This window comes from Pseudophryne corroboree, chromosome 4 (assembly GCF_028390025.1).
Source record: "Pseudophryne corroboree isolate aPseCor3 chromosome 4, aPseCor3.hap2, whole genome shotgun sequence".
Lineage (NCBI taxonomy): Eukaryota > Metazoa > Chordata > Amphibia > Anura > Myobatrachidae > Pseudophryne > Pseudophryne corroboree.
The window spans coordinates 504,597,525-504,615,322 of record NC_086447.1 but is presented as its reverse complement, the minus strand read 5'-3'; the positions used below and the strand labels follow the sequence as shown (position 1 = coordinate 504,615,322).

Below are 17,798 nucleotides of genomic sequence, written 5' to 3'. Positions count from 1 at the left end.
AAGCCACGCCCATTTTAATGAGGTCACGCCCCCTTACCGGGAGCGCGCGCATGCTTTTCCTCTTTATATCTATGGGGGGGGGGGGCGCATTTTTAAATCTCGCACTGGGAGCCAAATTGGCTAGAAACGGCCCTGTAGCAAAGAAAAGGTTATAGTTCAAAGCAACCGGATTAGTGAAAGTTAAAGTATAACAGGAAAGTGCAGGAATATTTAACAAGAATTCTTTGGCACGCAGGTACAGTAGCAGGCGTTAGTTACAGTGCCCACGTAGAGTTATTACAGGCAAATGTCTTTTGGCGAACCAAGCAGAGAGAATTTGAAGAATAACAGGGGAAATACAGCTCTTAATCCCTGCCAAATTAAGGTATGCTCCGTACTTGTCAGTCTGCGCTTGCTAAGAATCAGAGAAAACTGTCTACATCTATACTGTCTCTCTCTTCCTCTCTGCACAGGATGATTACTTAAGACTAGTACCAACTTTCCTTCACTCTTTACTTCGGAGCTGTCATATACCGTACTAACGGTGAGGGGGATAGGGTATCTGGAGGCTGACAGTCCCTGAGGTGACTGACTATTAAGGCTGGCAAAAAGAATAATGACTGTTCCCTGACAGACAATGTGAGGAGATTTGGGTTACTCAGGTACCTGGATGCTACTTTTCTCCACTCTCTGGCAATCAAGGTGATCCCACTTGGCTCTACTCCCCACTTGCCCTTCCGATCAGCGGGCAGCGGTAATGGAGTTACTGGCTAATGTCTAGGTGCAGCTTAGGGCTCCCCGGTGTCTACAGGTGTGGTCTCCTCACAGCGGCTCCCCTTGCAGCGGTGCTCACCTCCCCACGGTTACCTCAGCGCCAATGTGCGGCCCCTGCTCCAATTACCTGTCAGAGGCTCCCATCTCAGCGGAAGCTCCGTCCCTTCAGCGCCCGACAGCTCCCTTCTCCTCCGAAGCAGCACCCGTTCCTCCGCGCTCGCTTCTCCTCTCTCAGTGGCAGCTGGCTCACCACAGTGTCCGGCTGCTCTTTCTCTTGTCGCTCTCCGTAGCTCTCTTCCGCGGCGGCTGGCGGGTCTCAGTAGCGGCGGGTAGCGGGTCTCAGTAGCGGCTGGCGGGTCTCGGTAGCAGCGGCTGGTGGGTCTCAGTAGCGGCGGCTGGCGGGTATCAACTGTCACTCCAGGCTCCCTGCTCTGCTCAGCTGTCTCTCCTTCTCTCAGTGGCGCTTCCGGCAGCGGTGCTCATCCCGGCTTCTCTCCCCTCAGTGGTGGCCCGTGTCTCCTGGCAGCAGCAGCTCTGTCTTCTTCCAATGTTTCCTTAGTACTCCTCCAATGGCTCCCCGTGGCCCCCTTAAAACAGCTCCTTTCAAATTCCTGGATGCTTCCCGCTCTGGGCAGCGGCGATAGATCTTACCCAGGTCCTTATGACCTCCGTGTTTTGGGGCTGCAGCTGATGTCATCCAGGGACTAGGGGGAAGGGGTATAAACTAGAGATAAGCGCCTGAAATTTTTCGGGTTTTGTGTTTTGGTTTTGGGTTCGGTTCCGCGGCCGTGTTTTGGGTTCGACCGCGTTTTGGCAAAACCTCACCGAATTTTTTTTGTCGGATTCGGGTGTGTTTTGGATTCGGGTGTTTTTTTCAAAAAACCCTAAAAAACAGCTTAAATCATAGAATTTGGGGGTCATTTTGATCCCATATTATTATTAACCTCAAAAACCATAATTTCCACTCATTTTCAGTCTATTCTGAATACCTCACACCTCACAATATTATTTTTAGTCCTAAAATTTGCACCAAGGTCGCTGGATGACTAAGCTAAGCGACCCTAGTGGCCGACACAAACACCTGGCCCATCTAGGAGTGGCACTGCAGTGTCACGCAGGATGTCCCTTCCAAAAAACCCTCCCCAAACAGCACATGACGCAAAGAAAAAAAGAGGCGCAATGAGGTAGCTGACTGTGTGAGTAAGATAAGCGACCCTAGTGGCCGACACAAACACCGGGCCCATTTAGGAGTGGCACTGCAGTGTCACGCAGGATGTCCCTTCCAAAAAACCCTCCCCAAACAGCACATGACGCAAAGAAAAAAAGAGGCGCAATGAGGTAGCTGACTGTGTGAGTAAGATAAGCGACCCTAGTGGCCGACACAAACACCGGGCCCATTTAGGAGTGGCACTGCAGTGTCACGCAGGATGTCCCTTCCAAAAAACCCTCCCCAATCAGCACATGACGCAAAGAAAAAAAGAGGCGCAATGAGGTAGCTGTGTGAGTAAGATTAGCGACCCTAGTGGCCGACACAAACACCGGGCCCATTTAGGAGTGGCACTGCAGTGTCACGCAGGATGTCCCTTCCAAAAAACCCTCCCCAATCAGCACATGACGCAAAGAAAAAAAGAGGCGCAATGAGGTAGCTGTGTGAGTAAGATTAGCGACCCTAGTGGCCGACACAAACACCGGGCCCATTTAGGAGTGGCACTGCAGTGTCACGCAGGATGTCCCTTCCAAAAAACCCTCCCCAATCAGCACATGACGCAAAGAAAAAAAGAGGCGCAATGAGGTAGCTGTGTGAGTAAGATTAGCGACCCTAGTGGCCGACACAAACACCGGGCCCATTTAGGAGTGGCACTGCAGTGTCACGCAGGATGTCCCTTCCAAAAAACCCTCCCCAATCAGCACATGACGCAAAGAAAAAAAGAGGCGCAATGAGGTAGCTGTGTGAGTAAGATTAGCGACCCTAGTGGCCGACACAAACACCGGGCCCATTTAGGAGTGGCACTGCAGTGTCACGCAGGATGTCCCTTCCAAAAAACCCTCCCCAATCAGCACATATAGACATATAGCTAATATAGACTGGTTGATAAAGAGATGTCGTAGTATGTATGTATAAAGAAGAAAGAAAAAAAAACCACGGTTAGGTGGTATACAATTATGGACGGACTGCCGAGTGCCGACACAGAGGTAGCCACAGCCGTGAACTACCGTACTGTACTGTGTCTGCTGCTAATATAGACTGGTTGATAAAGAGATGTCGTAGTATGTATGTATAAAGAAGAAAGAAAAAAAAACCACGGTTAGGTGGTATACAATTATGGACGGACTGCCGAGTGCCGACACAGAGGTAGCTACAGCCGTGAACTACCGTACTGTGTCTGCTGCGACTGGATGATAAATAATGATATAAAAAATATATATATATCACTACTGCAGCCGGACAGGTATATATATTATATAATGACGGACCTGCTGGACACTGTCTGTCAGCAGAATGATTTTTTTATAGAATAAAAAAAAAACACCACACAAGTGAAGTCACACGACGAGTGTTTATCTTTTTCAGGCAATCACAATATAGTATACTACTAACTATACTGGTGGTCAGTGTGGTCAGGTCACTGGTCAGTCACACTGGCAGTGGCACTCCTGCAGCAAAAGTGTGCACTGTTTAATTAATTTTAATATAATATGTACTCCTGGCTCCTGCTATAACCTATAACTGGCACTGCAGTGCTCCCCAGTCTCCCCCACAATTATAAGCTGTGTGAGCTGAGCACAGTCAGATATATAATATATACATAGATGATGCAGCACACTGGGCTGAGCAGTGCACACAGATATGGTATGTGACTGTCTTGTACTCCTGGCTCCTGCTATAACCTATAACTGGCACTGCAGTGCTCCCCAGTCTCCCCCACAATTATAAGCTGTGTGAGCTGAGCACAGTCAGATATATAATATATACATAGATGATGCAGCACACTGGGCTGAGCAGTGCACACAGATATGGTATGTGACTGAGTCACTGTGTGTATCGTTTTTTTCAGGCAGAGAACGGATATATTAAATAAAACTGCACTGTCTGGTGGTCACTGTGGTCAGTCACTAGTAAACTCTGCACTCTCTTCTACAGTACTCCTAAGCTCCAGTAAATCAGGTCAATCTCTCTCTCTCTCTCTCTCCTAATCTAAATCACTGTACTCCCTAACAGCTGCTCGCCGTCCCCAATCCTCCCCACAATTATAACTAAGTCACTCAGTCTTTACTCTTTTCTACTATAACGGAGAGGACGCCAGCCACGTCCTCTCCCTATCAATCTCAATGCACGTGTGAAAATGGCGGCGACGCGCGGCTCCTTATATAGAATCCGAGTCTCGCGAGAATCCGACAGCGTCATGATGACGTTCGGGCGCGCTCGGGTTAACCGAGCAAGGCGGGAAGATCCGAGTCGCTCGGACCCGTGAAAAAAAACATGAAGTTCGTGCGGGTTTGGATTCAGAGAAACCGAACCCGCTCATCTCTAGTATAAACCCTTGTGTGTTGCTGGGCTGGTCCAAGGAAAAGGGCTCATTAAGGGCAAATTGAGGGGTATATATATATCAGTGTCACACATTCATTTCCACTCATTTCCAGTCTATTCTGAACACCTCACACCTCACAATATTGTTTTTAGGCCAAAAGGTTGCACCAAGGTAGCTAGATGACTAAGCTAAGCAACACAAGGGAGCAGAACAAACACCTGGCCCATCTAGAAGTGGCACTGCAGTGGCAGGCAGGATGACCGTTTTAAAAACTAGGCCCCAAAGAGCACATAATGCAAATAAAAAAAAGAGGTGCAACGAGGTAGCTGGATGACTAAGCTAAGTGGCAGAAGTGGGCAGCACAAACACCTGTCCCATGTAGGAGTGGCACTGCAGTGGAGAGACAGGATGGCATTTTTAAAAACTGGACCTCAAAGAGCACATAATGCAAAGAAAAAAAGAGGTGCAAGATAATAAACCCATTATTTCAGCGACAGGTGGTCCCCTTGGAAAAAGCTTGCCAAGTTCTCCGAATCATAGTTAGCTATAAACATACCACCTCCATATTTGAAGACTTTTCACATTATGAGAAGAGGCAAGAGGAAGAGGACAGTGTCAAGAAGGTGATTAAAAATTAGAGAGGCACATACAATCAAGAACAACACACAGGCTTTCACCTCCACTCCTATATTGGTGTAGAACAGAAAGGACTTCAACCAAGCAAATATTTAATTATTAATTACCACAGTACTGGACAAACTGAAAAACTAGGGGCGAAAGACTCCTCCATTTTCAGTGATTAAGATAATCTCAGATTTAATGCTGGGATGCAAATAAACTGGTGTATACCACAGGATCAAGATTGGATATTTTCCCACCACGGAATCTGGAGACTTATTTTGTGAAAATCTTGTCGTGTTTTTTTTTTTTCCATTTTTATATTGCATTTTCATTTACCTATTTTGTGGCAGATTTTTGTTTTTTACAGCTCCCAGTTACACACATGTGAGCATACCTGTGTGTCCCAGTTACAAGCATGTGAGCATACCTCTGTGTCTTATTTATTTTATTAATTTTATGTACTAAGCATGACTATGCAGTATTTTTTTTTATTGAGCACCTGCCCTAGTGGAACTTACCACTCTACATTCCAAACTCATTTCATACTATAAGTAGGACTGTGGGAGGAAGCAATGCTAACCTCCGTGCCCACAGCATGCCTCAGCCGGGCAAACCAGACATCTTTCTGGCTGTAAGCCACCATGAGACTCCATACTGGGCCCTATTCAGTAACTCTTAATGCCTCACAGGAGCTCCTGGCCCATCTAGTGCTGCAGTGCAATGGAAAGCTGATGCACAGCAAGATCACTTAAACTCTGTTCTTCTAACACCACGAGGTCTTGTGATAACCCTACGCAGCCCTTAGTAAAAGAAGATCCCTGTACAACAAATGCGCATCTTATAAATAAATAATCCCAAAATGTGGAACATCAATAATAAATCAAAATTAAGGTTGACTAATTGGAGCCATTCATTTGAGTGAGTCCCTAACAGAAAATAATTGAAAAGAACCTCTCTCTAATGCTCCAGCAGAAAACATCACGTTTACTTCTCTGGCAGTTCTGCTAGATTATGATTCAGTCTCTTCTGAGTCACACTGACTTTGACCACAAATATGGTGTCTCCCCACTTTATTTAAAAACACTTTGGCAATTTCCATTTCCACCTTTGCGGCTAGTTTTCACAAATCTGTTTGTGATGTTGAAGCTTGTTTCATATCTGCTCTAAGCTTTCATTAAACCTAGGATCAAGTACAGCAGCACCCCTGGATTTATACAGCATAATCAGCGCCCCTGGAGAATTACACAGCACAGCAGACAGACAACATCATCCCTGGACTTAAACGGCAGTGGGGCAGGACCCCTGGACTGTTAGGGCAGAGGGGCAGCAACCCTTATAGGCCAGCACCCCTGGAGTGATGTGGCAAAGAAAAGACATGTAAGATGGAATTGTCCTTGGGCCCTCTCACCACCCATCCGTGCGCACCTGAGCTACAGCTCTGGTGTTCCCGCTAGACTCGGATCCCAGTGCAAGGTTGAATGTCATCGTCCCGTGTCTGATTCTCGTAAATCTTGGATTTTATAAAAGGTGCCACGGCTGGGACTCTGCACCATTTCCCGGAAACACACACTACTGCACGCTGCTGTATGCTGCACTAAACTCTGCTGATCTGTGTGGCACTGTACTGTCACCTAATAACAGTGTGACTGTCACTGTATATGGGGTACACTATAGGGGATACCCCATATGCTGTGCAAACATAACTGCTGTGTCCAGAGTCTCACAAGGGTCTGTGGCACTGTGTACGGTCACTGTGTAATAAGAGTGTGACTGTCACTGTATAGGGGATACACTAAACGTTGTGTAAACATAACTGCTGTGTCTAGAGTCTCACAAGGGGCTGTTTTGTCAGTGTGGAGGCACTAATAATAGTGTGTGTAACTGTATAAAGCATGCTGCTATTTGTTGTGTGTGGCGAGGTCCCTTCTTAATGAGACGAAACCCCATTTTTTGTGTGGCACTTGCTGTCATTATTTTGAATATGATAGGGGCAGGCGGGGGGCCCAATGCATATTTTTGCACCTGTACCCACCACTCTCTAGTTCTGCCACTGGTGTAGTTACACAACAGTTGGAGGGTCACATGCTCAGCACCCTTGCTCCTTTCAATGAATGTAATTGAGTCCCCTCTTGTCTGTATAGCTCCAACACCTGGGATCCGTGTGCACCTGAGCTACAGCTCGGGTGTTCCCGCCAGACTCGGATCCCAGAGCCATCGCCCCGGTGTCTGATTCTCGTGAAACTTGGATTCTATAAAAGGTGACGCACCCGGGTCTCTGCACCATTTCCCAGAAACACATACTACTGCACGCTGCTGTATGCTGCGCTTAACTCTGCTGATCTGTGTGGCACTGTACTGTCACCTAATAACATTGTGACTGTCACTGTATAGGGGATACACTATAGGGGATACCCCATATGCTGTGCAAACATAACTGCTGTGTCCAGAGTCTCACAAGGGTCTGCGGCACTGTGTACGGTCACTGTGTAATAAGAGTGTGACTGTCACTGTATAGGGGATACACTAAACGTTGTGTAAACATAACTGCTGTGTCCAGTCTCACAAGGGTCTGTGGCACTGTGTACCATCACTGTGTAATAAGAGTGTGACTGTTACTGTATAGGGGATACACTGCACGTTGTGCAAACATAACTGCTGTGTCCAGAGTCTCACAAGGGGCTGTTTTATCAGTGTGGATGCACTAATAATAGTGTGTGTAACTGTATAAAGCATGCTGCTGTTTGCTGTGTTGACTCTGCTATATATATATATTAATATTAACTGTGCTGTGTCCAGAGCCTCACGAGGGACTACGCTGAATAGCCAGTGTGTATAGGGGGCACCGTACTGTTTGCTGCATTATACGCTGCTGTATTTAACTGTGCTGTGCCCATACTCACAAGGAGCTGTGCTCTATAGTCACAGCGTATCAACTGGTGATTTGATGACAAGGATTTAATAGCATTCCGCTCTGAAGGAGTTAAACTTGGATGGTCCTTTTTACTATTCTTCAAACTAGATGTCACATCCTGAATAAGCATCCGCAAAAAAAAGGGGGTAATTCCAAGTTGATCGCAGCAGGAATTTTGTTAGCAGTTGGGCAAAACCATGTGCACTGCAGGGGAGGCAGATTTAACATGTGCAGAGAGAGTTAGATTTGGGTGTGGTGTGTTCAATCTGCAATCTAATTTGCACTATAAAAATAAAGCAGCCAGTATTTACCCTGCACAGAAACAAAATAACCCAACAAAATCTAACTCCACAATGAATAAAACATGTCATGGTGCCCTCAAAAAGCGATCACATGTATAGATAGAGGTGCGACACTCACAGACTGTTATGAATGAAACTCACAGACGCAGTATGCTGTATATAAATGTTTCAATCCTCACTGGGATTTTCGTCAGGAAGAATAACAATCCAAAAAAACATACATTACCTATAAAGCCCGAGAACCAACATGAAAACATCAGGATTGGCTGTAGCCTCCGGCGCGGGAACGCCAGTCCAGAGGCGAGTCGCAGTAACATGACATCAACACTTACCTAAGCGCCGCACGTCACACAATGAAAAATTACCATGGCAACAATCAAAGCACAAAATCTATATACTCAATAACAAATAAACAATATAAATACTCCAAGCCCATCATGCAACTCACCACAATGAATATATTTATATAATATATTTATATATTAAATCCAAAATCTGATCAGCATAAATATAGAGTATGCGGCATAAATATAGTGACGAAAAGAGCATATAAAAGATACTATGTATTAAATACCTATTAAACCAGCATGAGTAGCAAAAATATTATGCCGCCTATAATAAATATTAAAAAATACTATATATATATATTATGGTGAAGAACAATAGTCGACCATAGAAATGGCTACACATATAACCCAAAATTCAGCTGGGAGCATCAGTAAACAAACATGACAATATTTTGCTCATATATAAAAAGGAATAATAAAGTAACAAAAAAAGTACAGTAGCAATATTTAAAAAAACAATATTTATGAAAAGCCAGAAAAGATAGTATATCATTAAGACCTTTTGGAGCAATTACATTCAATCTATGAATCCACTCAGCTTCTCTTTAAAAAAGGAGTGAATTCCGATCACCTCCCCTCCGCAGCACTGGGATATGGCCAATTATTCCATATCTCAAACTATGTAACGGGTGTCGCGTCGTCACGAAGTGACGTGCCACCAGTTGATCAGAAATACCACTGGATAGTGCTAACCGTATCGAACAACGATGGGCAGTCATCCATTCCTGGAATTTTCTCTGCGTCTTTCCCACACAGGAGAGCCCGCAGGGACAAATTAACTGGTGCACCACATGAGTGCTTTCACATGTAAGGTGGTGCCGGATTTTAAACTTAGTACCCAAATGTGGATGATAGAAAGTATCTCCTGTAAGGAGATAATTGCAAGTTGTGCATGCACACCTAAAGCACCCTTTCCTTTTATTTGCTAAAAAGTTTTTATTACTTTTTGCAGTATGAGTCGAAATGTCAGTTCTAACCAATTAATCCATGAGGTTCTTTGAACGGGAGTAGCATGACATTAACGATGTGTCAGCTAGCCCTATGTCATTATCAGACTTAATTATTGGCCATAATGATTTAGAAATCCAATTAATTTTGGGTGACTGAGGATTGAATTTGTTCAACCAATGGAGTCTATTTGTGTTGTGGCTGTGATTATGCTTCAGAAGTAACGCCTCTCTATCAAAATCCATGATAAATCAGACATAGAGTAACCCCTATGGAAGAACTTATCAATTAACCCATCAATCTGTAGCGCTGCTATTTGTCTGTCAATATTGATCCTCCTAATTCGGATCATTTGGGAAAAAGGGAGACCTTTTTTAAGACTCATAGGGTGACACCTTTGAAAATGTAAAAGTGTATTATGATGGGTATCTTTAGAGAATAAAGTGGTAGTAATAATTCCATTAGAATTCCCAACCTTGACGTCAAGGAAGTGAACTTCCTGTTGACTCAATTCAAACGTCAATTTGATGGGAGAATTTGACAAATTATGTGCTGACATCAAAGAAACAAATTTCGATTTCGAACCTGACCAAATAAGAAACAAATTGTCTATAAAACGAATATAACATTTTTTTTTTGATGCAACAACAGAATTATCAAAAAACAGTATTTTTTCAATGCCAAACATATATATATCAGCATAACTGGGGGCCACAAAAAACCCAATGGCACATCCAGTTACTTGCAATTAAATCCTGTTGTTGAACAAAAATAATTTTTTGGTTAATACCAACTCAAGCATGTGTAATTAAATAACAACATGAGACATTTAAAAATTTCCTTGAGCACATAAAGAATGACGTACAGCAGTCAGCCCGTCACAGTGCGGAATCACCATGTAGAGGCTTGCTGTTTCTGCTGTAATGAGCCAAGCATCTGCAGAGATAGGACCCAAGGTTCTTACTTTGTTCAACAATGAAGTAGTATCCAAAAGAAAATATTGCTGTTGCTGTATCAAAGGCTGCAAAATACTGTCAAGAAAAATATTGGTCGGCTGCAAAAGGGATCCCCGTGCTGACACTATGGGGCATCCGGTTGGTGGTGTCAGCCCCTTAAGGATCTTAGGTAATGTATATAATACTGGCATAATAAGGAATTTAGGAAGTAGGATGTCCATAATTGTATCATTAATGATGTTAGCATCCAACTCTTCTGTACGTACCTCCCGTAATTCCTTAGTGTACTGTCCAGTCGGTTACCCATTCAGTTTGCAATAAACAGTAGTATCTTTTAACTGTCGGTCTATTTCAGAAATGTAGTCACACAAGTCTTGTAATACAATACCGCCCCCTTGTCGGCAGGGCGGATTATCAACTGGTGATTTGATGACAAGGATTTAATAGCATTCTGCTCTGAAGGAGTTAAATTTGAATGGTCCTTTTTACTATTCTTCAAACTAGATGTCACATCCTGAATAAGCACCCGCATAAAGGTTTTTATGGAAGCATTATTAGATAGTGGATCAAAATGTGATTTCTTCTGAGGAGATTTTAATTGAGCTGGAATTTTCAAAGGATCACTCTCCACAGATGGTATTTTCTTAAAGAAATATTCTTTAATTTTTAACTGTCTATGAAGATTATGCATCTCTGTTTGCCACTGAAAATCGTTAAATCGAGAAGAAGGCACAAAAGAAAGGCCCTTGGAAAGGAGGCTTGTTTCACTTGTACTTAAATCATAGGAGGATAAGTTAAAGATTATTTCATTCTTGTTTGCACTGGTGGCTTTGTGCTTAGTGGTTTGTCGCCTGTTTTGGCGCCCTCGCCTGTTCAATCTTCTTTGTTTGGACGGCCTTTGTTCCTGGTGGCCACCGCTAAAGGAATGAATTCCTTATTTTTACGGGTGGTCTTTGGTTTTTCAATATCACTTGCCATACTGTTACCATCTTGGGAAGACTCAGTCTCCAAATTGTTTCTGGAGTATTTATGTCTCCAAAAAAATGGCTGTCTCCGTTCCAGGCCCTTTGCACCTCTACTATGATCACCTGTAAGCCACCAATATACCTGGTGGTATTCATAATCTAGTTTAACTTTATTCAACTTCTCGTGTTTTAATTTCAGAAGATCACACTTGTACTGTAGATGGCAATTTTGGTGTTAAGCTTATTGATCCAATCATTATCAGGGTCTGTTTGTAGACAAGGCAGATGTTTAGACTCAAATTCAGTAATCTTATTTTGCACATTGAGCAATTCCTTTTTACATTGTTCAACCACTAATAACATAAGATTGAAGGAGCATTTATTAAGAATACTGATCGATTTCTTGCAAAAAGCGGGATCAAAAGGTCCGATGGTAGGACAGTTCTGTATTCTAAATTCTCTGGTAATCTGTTTGGCTCTAAAGAAATCACTAAGGGATACCCCATGAAGGTGGAATTCAATCTTCTTCTTTTTGATGTTACGTAATTCACAAAAAATAATGTCTTTAGGCATAGATTCTATCTGGTCAGTCATATATTCATGATTCAAAATCCCTTAAGTCTCTGACTCAGAATAACTGAAAATTTCATGCAATGGAACTGACAAATAAATTAAAGTGCTTGTCACTGTCACCTGCATATTCTGAAATTATGGAAAAAAACTCTGCCAATTCTCTTATTATAGTGCCAAGATTATGTGCAAATATTTTAATAAAAAAAAGTGCAAGTACAAACAAATAAAAAAGATTTAAAAAATGATAAAAAAAATCCCTTCCAACACCAGATGCATTAAAAAAAAAAATGAATCCATGTGTAGATACTCAACCAGACAGTCTAAAACCTATAAAGCCCGAGAACCCACATGAAAACATCAGGATTGGATGCAGCCTCCAGCGCGATAACGCCAGTCCGGAGGTGAGTTGCAGTAACATGACATCATCGCTGTCGAAGTCGAAAATATTATAGCCACACGCATCACGTACAAACACCACACAGATGGCCTCCGTGCGGGTGCTTGTTCTTCCGTGCGTCCGCATACTCGCAAGTTACATATATTCGCTCACGCGGACCTGCGTATTAGCGCGTGGTATGAGTAAATACAGTAGCATATACATTTGCATGGAAAAGCCACAAAGACATATCTCATATTTAATTCACATAGCACATAATTTACACATAGCCTACATGCACCACACCAGCGAGTTACATTTGCTTTAAAGGTATAACAACAGAGGGATTCGACTTTACAGGATATGAGGGGACAGAATTAGGTTAGGAGGTGGTGTTTGGTATACAGCTGTAGCAGTTTGCAGAAGATAGCACCCTCCTGCACATAGATATGTGCAGGAACAGAATATTAATATTAACTGTATTTACTGTACTCTTGATATTTGGCGGGAACCCAGAGGAGAACAACTGCAAGTGCACCTGGACCAGGCATCGCCCACCGATTCAAACCAACCTATGACCCCTCCTGTACTGTAAATGACCAGCCCTTTGACCTATAGGTGAAGAGATTACAGTTTCCATTGTTTCATGATTTGGACTAATGTATAAAAGCCAAGCCTCCTGGCCGGTCAGACACATTCTCTGAAGGTCATCTATCCAGATTGACTGAGGACCGGGACCGGGAAGCGCAGGTGAAACAAACGTATGTATCCATTGATTGTAGCCTTTTCTCTTATGTGATTGTAGTTCTTGATGTACCCCTTTTCTAAGTAAATAACTGTTGCTTGGTTGGATCTGCAACATTGAACATACAATTGGTGTCGCATCCCTTTTCCTGTTAGGGGTTATAGAGTGTATTCCGCCGCACGTGTAGCTACTCTGTGCTAACAGCGTGATGGCATTGTGCATGCAACGTGTATGCATTTGATAAGGGTTACACGGTCGCAGTGGCCTGAACATCTGTGTATTAAAGTATTGCTTTTCTTCCTGAAAGCTAATCAGACTTCACAACGCTTACCTAAATGCCGCACATCACACAATGAAACAATTACCATGGCAACAATCAAAGCATAAAATCTATATACTCAATAATAAACAAACAATATGAATACTCCGAGCCGATCACGCAACTCACCACAATGAATATATTTATATATTAAATCCAAAATCTGATCAGCAGAAATACTTTATTGTTGGATACTACTTCATTGTTTAACAAATTAAGAACCTTGGGTTCTATCCCTGTAGATGCTTGGCTCATTACAGCCAGGGCCGGTGCTAGGGTGTTCGGCGCCCTCCTGCAAACTATCAATTTTGCACCTTTCTACAAATACAAATGTGACCGATCTCATCCTCAGAGCTGTAAATAGACATTTTGTTGCCCCCTTCCCCAAGATCTACAACATGGACAGTGTGTGCCGCAGGCACGACAAAAAAATAATAAAATAATAAAAATAATAAAATAATTATGACACACAGTAATCTCCATTTTTCAAAATTACGCCCCTTATATACATTACGCAAGATAGAGACCTCTTTTACATATTGCACCATGTAGAGCCAGTCACACATTATTCCAGGTAGAGCCCCCTTTGACACATTGCACAGGGTATATTCTCCTTTTGCAATGCCAGGTAGAGTCCCTTTTACATATTGTGCCAGGTAGAGCCCACTTTTACATATTGCACCAGGTAGAGCCCACTTTTACACATTGTGCCAGGAAGAGCCCCTTTTACATTGCCAGGTAGAGTCAGTCACACATTATTCCAGGTAGAGCACCCTTTTACACATTGCGCAAGGCATATTCTCCTTTTGCAATGCCAGGTAGAGTCCCTTTTACATATTGTGCCAGGTAGAGCCCACTTTTACACATTGTGCCAAGAAGAGCCCCTTTTACAATGCCAGGTAGAGTCAGTCACACATTATTCCAGGTAGAGCACCCTTTTACACACTGAGCCAGGTAGAGATCCCTTTTACACTTTGCACCAGGTAGAGCACCCTTTTACACATTGCGCCAGGTAGAGTTCCCTTTTACTTAATGTGCCAGGTAGAGAACTTTTTATAGATGCCACTTTCCCCAGCACAGATTACTATGACCCCCCCTTCCCCAGCACATATTAATATGACCTCCCTCCCCAGCAGACATTAACATGACATCTCTCTCCCAAGCACACATTAATATGACATCCACCTCCCCAGCAGATATTAATATGACCCCCTTCCCCAGCATACACTAATAAGCACTCCTCCCCACCAGCACACATTGTTAATATGAAACTCCCCAGCACATTAATATGACACAACCCCCTAGCACAGACCCCCTCCCCAGCACACATTAATGACACTCTCCAGCACACATTAATGACATCCACCCTCCCTCGCCCACATTAATTACACCCCCCACCGCAGTACACATTAATTACACCCCCCAGCACAAATAAATGACACCCTTCCACCGCAGTACACATTAATTATACTCCCCAGCACAAATAAATTACACCCACCACCGCAGTACACATTAATTACAACCCCCAGTACACATTAATTATGCCCCCCAGCACAAATAAATTACATCTCCCCACCCCAGTACACATGAATGAAACCCCCCCAGCACACATGAATGACCACCCCAGCACACATGAATGACCCCCAGCACACATTAATGACCCCCAGCACACATTAATGACACCCCCCAGCACACATGAACAACACTTCCAGCACACACGAATGACACCCCCCCACACACACATGAAAGACACCCCAGCACACATTAATGACCCCCAGCACACATTAATGACACCCCCCAGCACACATGAACAACACTCCCAGCACACACGAATGACACCCCCCCACACACACATGAATGACACCCCAGCACACATTAATGACACCCCCCTGCACACATTAATGACACCCCCCGCACACATTAATGACACCCCCAGCACACATTAACTACACCCCTCCCTCCCCAGTACACATTAATATGACACTCCCCCATCACATGTTTATCTGCAGCAGTATTTACCAGAGTCTCTGCTCCAGTCCTCCCTCAGTGTGGCTTGCTGCTCCTCTCCTCATGTCCGCTCCACTGGCTCCTCCAATGAACATAATTTCCTGTGTATTGGAGGCAGTGCCCATACCTGACTCACAGGGGAGGGAGGTGTGACAATACTGCATGTCTTCCTGCTTGACATGTGCAGCAGGTGGAGCAAGGGGGAGAGGGAAGGGGGAGGGAAGGAGGGCCCTGACACAGATAGGTCCGAAGGATATCAGCAGACGGATGTTTCAGTAACAGTTCATGTTGCCGATACTGCTGCTGCCTGACTGCTAGTAACACTGTGACTGCACATCACCAAGGTAGCAGAGTAGGGAGAGCTCCTCTCTATCCCAGTGCCTCCCTGCTTTGCAGACCTTGCTGAGCAGGTAGCGCAGTGATTCCGCACTGTGAGGGGCTGACTGCTGTACGTCATTCTTTATGTGCTCAAGGAACTTTTTGATATGTCTCATGTTGCTATTTTATTACACATGCTTGAGTTGGTATTAACCAAAAATTTATTTTTGTTCAAAAACAGGATTTACTTGCAAGTAACTAGTGTGCGATGGGGTCTTCTGTGGCCCCCAGTTATGCTGATATATATATATATGTTTGGTATTGAAAAAATGCTGTTTTTTGATAATCCTGTTGTTGCATCAAAAAAATGTATACTCGCTTTATACACATTTTGTTTCTTATTTGGTCAGGTTCAAAATCAGAATTTGTTTCTTTGATGTCAGCACATAATTTGTCAAATTCTCCCATCAGATTGACGTTTGAAATGAGTCGACAGGAAGTTCACTTCCTTGACGTCAAGGTTTGGAATTCTAATGGAATTATTACTACTACTTTCTTCTCTAAAGATACCGATCATAATACATTTTACATTTTCAAAGCTGTCACCCTATGGGGGAGATTTAATTCTTTTCACCCCTTTCCACACTCATTCTGTTTCTGCCCTCAGGGACGTTGTATCATTATTTCAGCTCGCTACCCCTGGAGTAGCGAGGCACCCAACCCTTTACACAGTAAACCTGATTACTATGGGTGCAATATGCGCGATAACGGAGATCATTTTAGAAAGGAAATTGGGCGTGATATGTCATTTGAATCTCACCCTATGAGTCTTAAAAAAGGTCTCCCTTTTTCCCAAATGATCCGAATTAGGAGGATCAATAGTGACAGACAAATAGCAGCGCTGCAGATTGATGGGTTAATTGATATGTTCTTCCATAGGGGTTACTCTATGTCTGATTTATCATGGCTTTTGATAGAGAGCAGTTACTTCTGAAGCATAATCACAGCCACAACATGAAAAGACTCCATTGGGTGAACAAATTCAATCCTCAGTCACCCAAGATTAATTGGATTTCTAAATCATTATGGCCAATAATTATGTCTAATAATGACATAGGGCTAGCTGACACATCGTTACTGTCATGCTACTCCCGTTCCAAGAACCTCATGGATTAATTGGTTAGAACTGACATTTCGACTCATACTGCAAAAAGTAATAAAAACTTTTTAGCAAATAAAAGGAACGGGTGCTTTAGGTGTGCATGCACAACTTGCAATTATCTCCTTACAGGAGATACTTTCTATCATCCACATTTGGGTACTAAGTTTAAAATCCAGCACCACCTTACATGTGAAAGCACTCATGTGGTGTACCAATTAATTTGTCCCTGCGGGCTCTCCTGTGTGGGAAAGACGCAGAGAAAATTCCAGGAATGGATGACTGCCCATCGTTGTTCGATATGGTTAGCACTTTCCAGTGGTATTTCTGATCAACCGGTGGCACGTCACTTTGTGACGGCGCAACACCCATTACATAGTTTGAGATATAGAATGAATATCCCGGTGCTGCGGAGAGGAGGTGATCGTAATTCACTCCTTTTGAAAAAAGAAGCTGAGTGGATTCATAGATTGAATGTAATTGCTCCAAAAGGTCTTAATGATATGCTATCTTTTTCTGGCTTTTCATAAATATTGTTGCTATAAATATTGCTACTAGGGAGGCCAATCCTGGGCCGTTTTTTCAATCCCGGGATTCGGGATTGAAAAACGCTCAATCCCGGGATTCCCGGGATCCCGGGATTGCAGTAGGGAGCAGGGAGAGTGGGAGTGGAGGGCAGTGGAGAAGAGTGTAGGGAGCACGGAGGCTGTAGGGAGCAGCGCTGGAGGGTGGGTGTAGTGTAGGGAGCAGCGCTGGATAGTTGGTGCAGTGTAGGGAGCAGCGCTGGATAGTGGGTGTAGTGTAGGGAGCAGCACTGGATAGTTGGTGCAGTGTAGGGAGCAGCGCTGGATAGTAGGTGTAGTGTAGGGACTAGGGAGCAGCGCTGGAGGGTGTAGGAAGCGGAGCAGGAGAGAGGCTGCATGGAGCACTGCAGTGAGGGAGGGTGGGTGTAAGTAATACTACACTTA

At 43.7% G+C, this 17,798-nt stretch overlaps 1 protein-coding gene across 2 annotated transcripts in view; it reads left to right on the top strand.

Moving 5' to 3' along the window:
• Nucleotides 1–275: 275 nt before the first annotated feature.
• Nucleotides 276–17,798, top strand: part of LOC134909857 (amine sulfotransferase-like) — a 125,243-nt gene continuing 107,720 nt past the window's right edge. The window contains exons 1-2 of one of the 2 annotated variants that reach the window (XM_063917185.1): nt 281–364; nt 16,082–16,191. The gene's annotated coding sequence lies outside the window, so the exon portion shown is untranslated. Of the gene's footprint in view, nt 365–16,081; nt 16,192–17,798 lie in introns of both variants that reach the window. The other variant, XM_063917184.1, reaches the window with a different exon arrangement.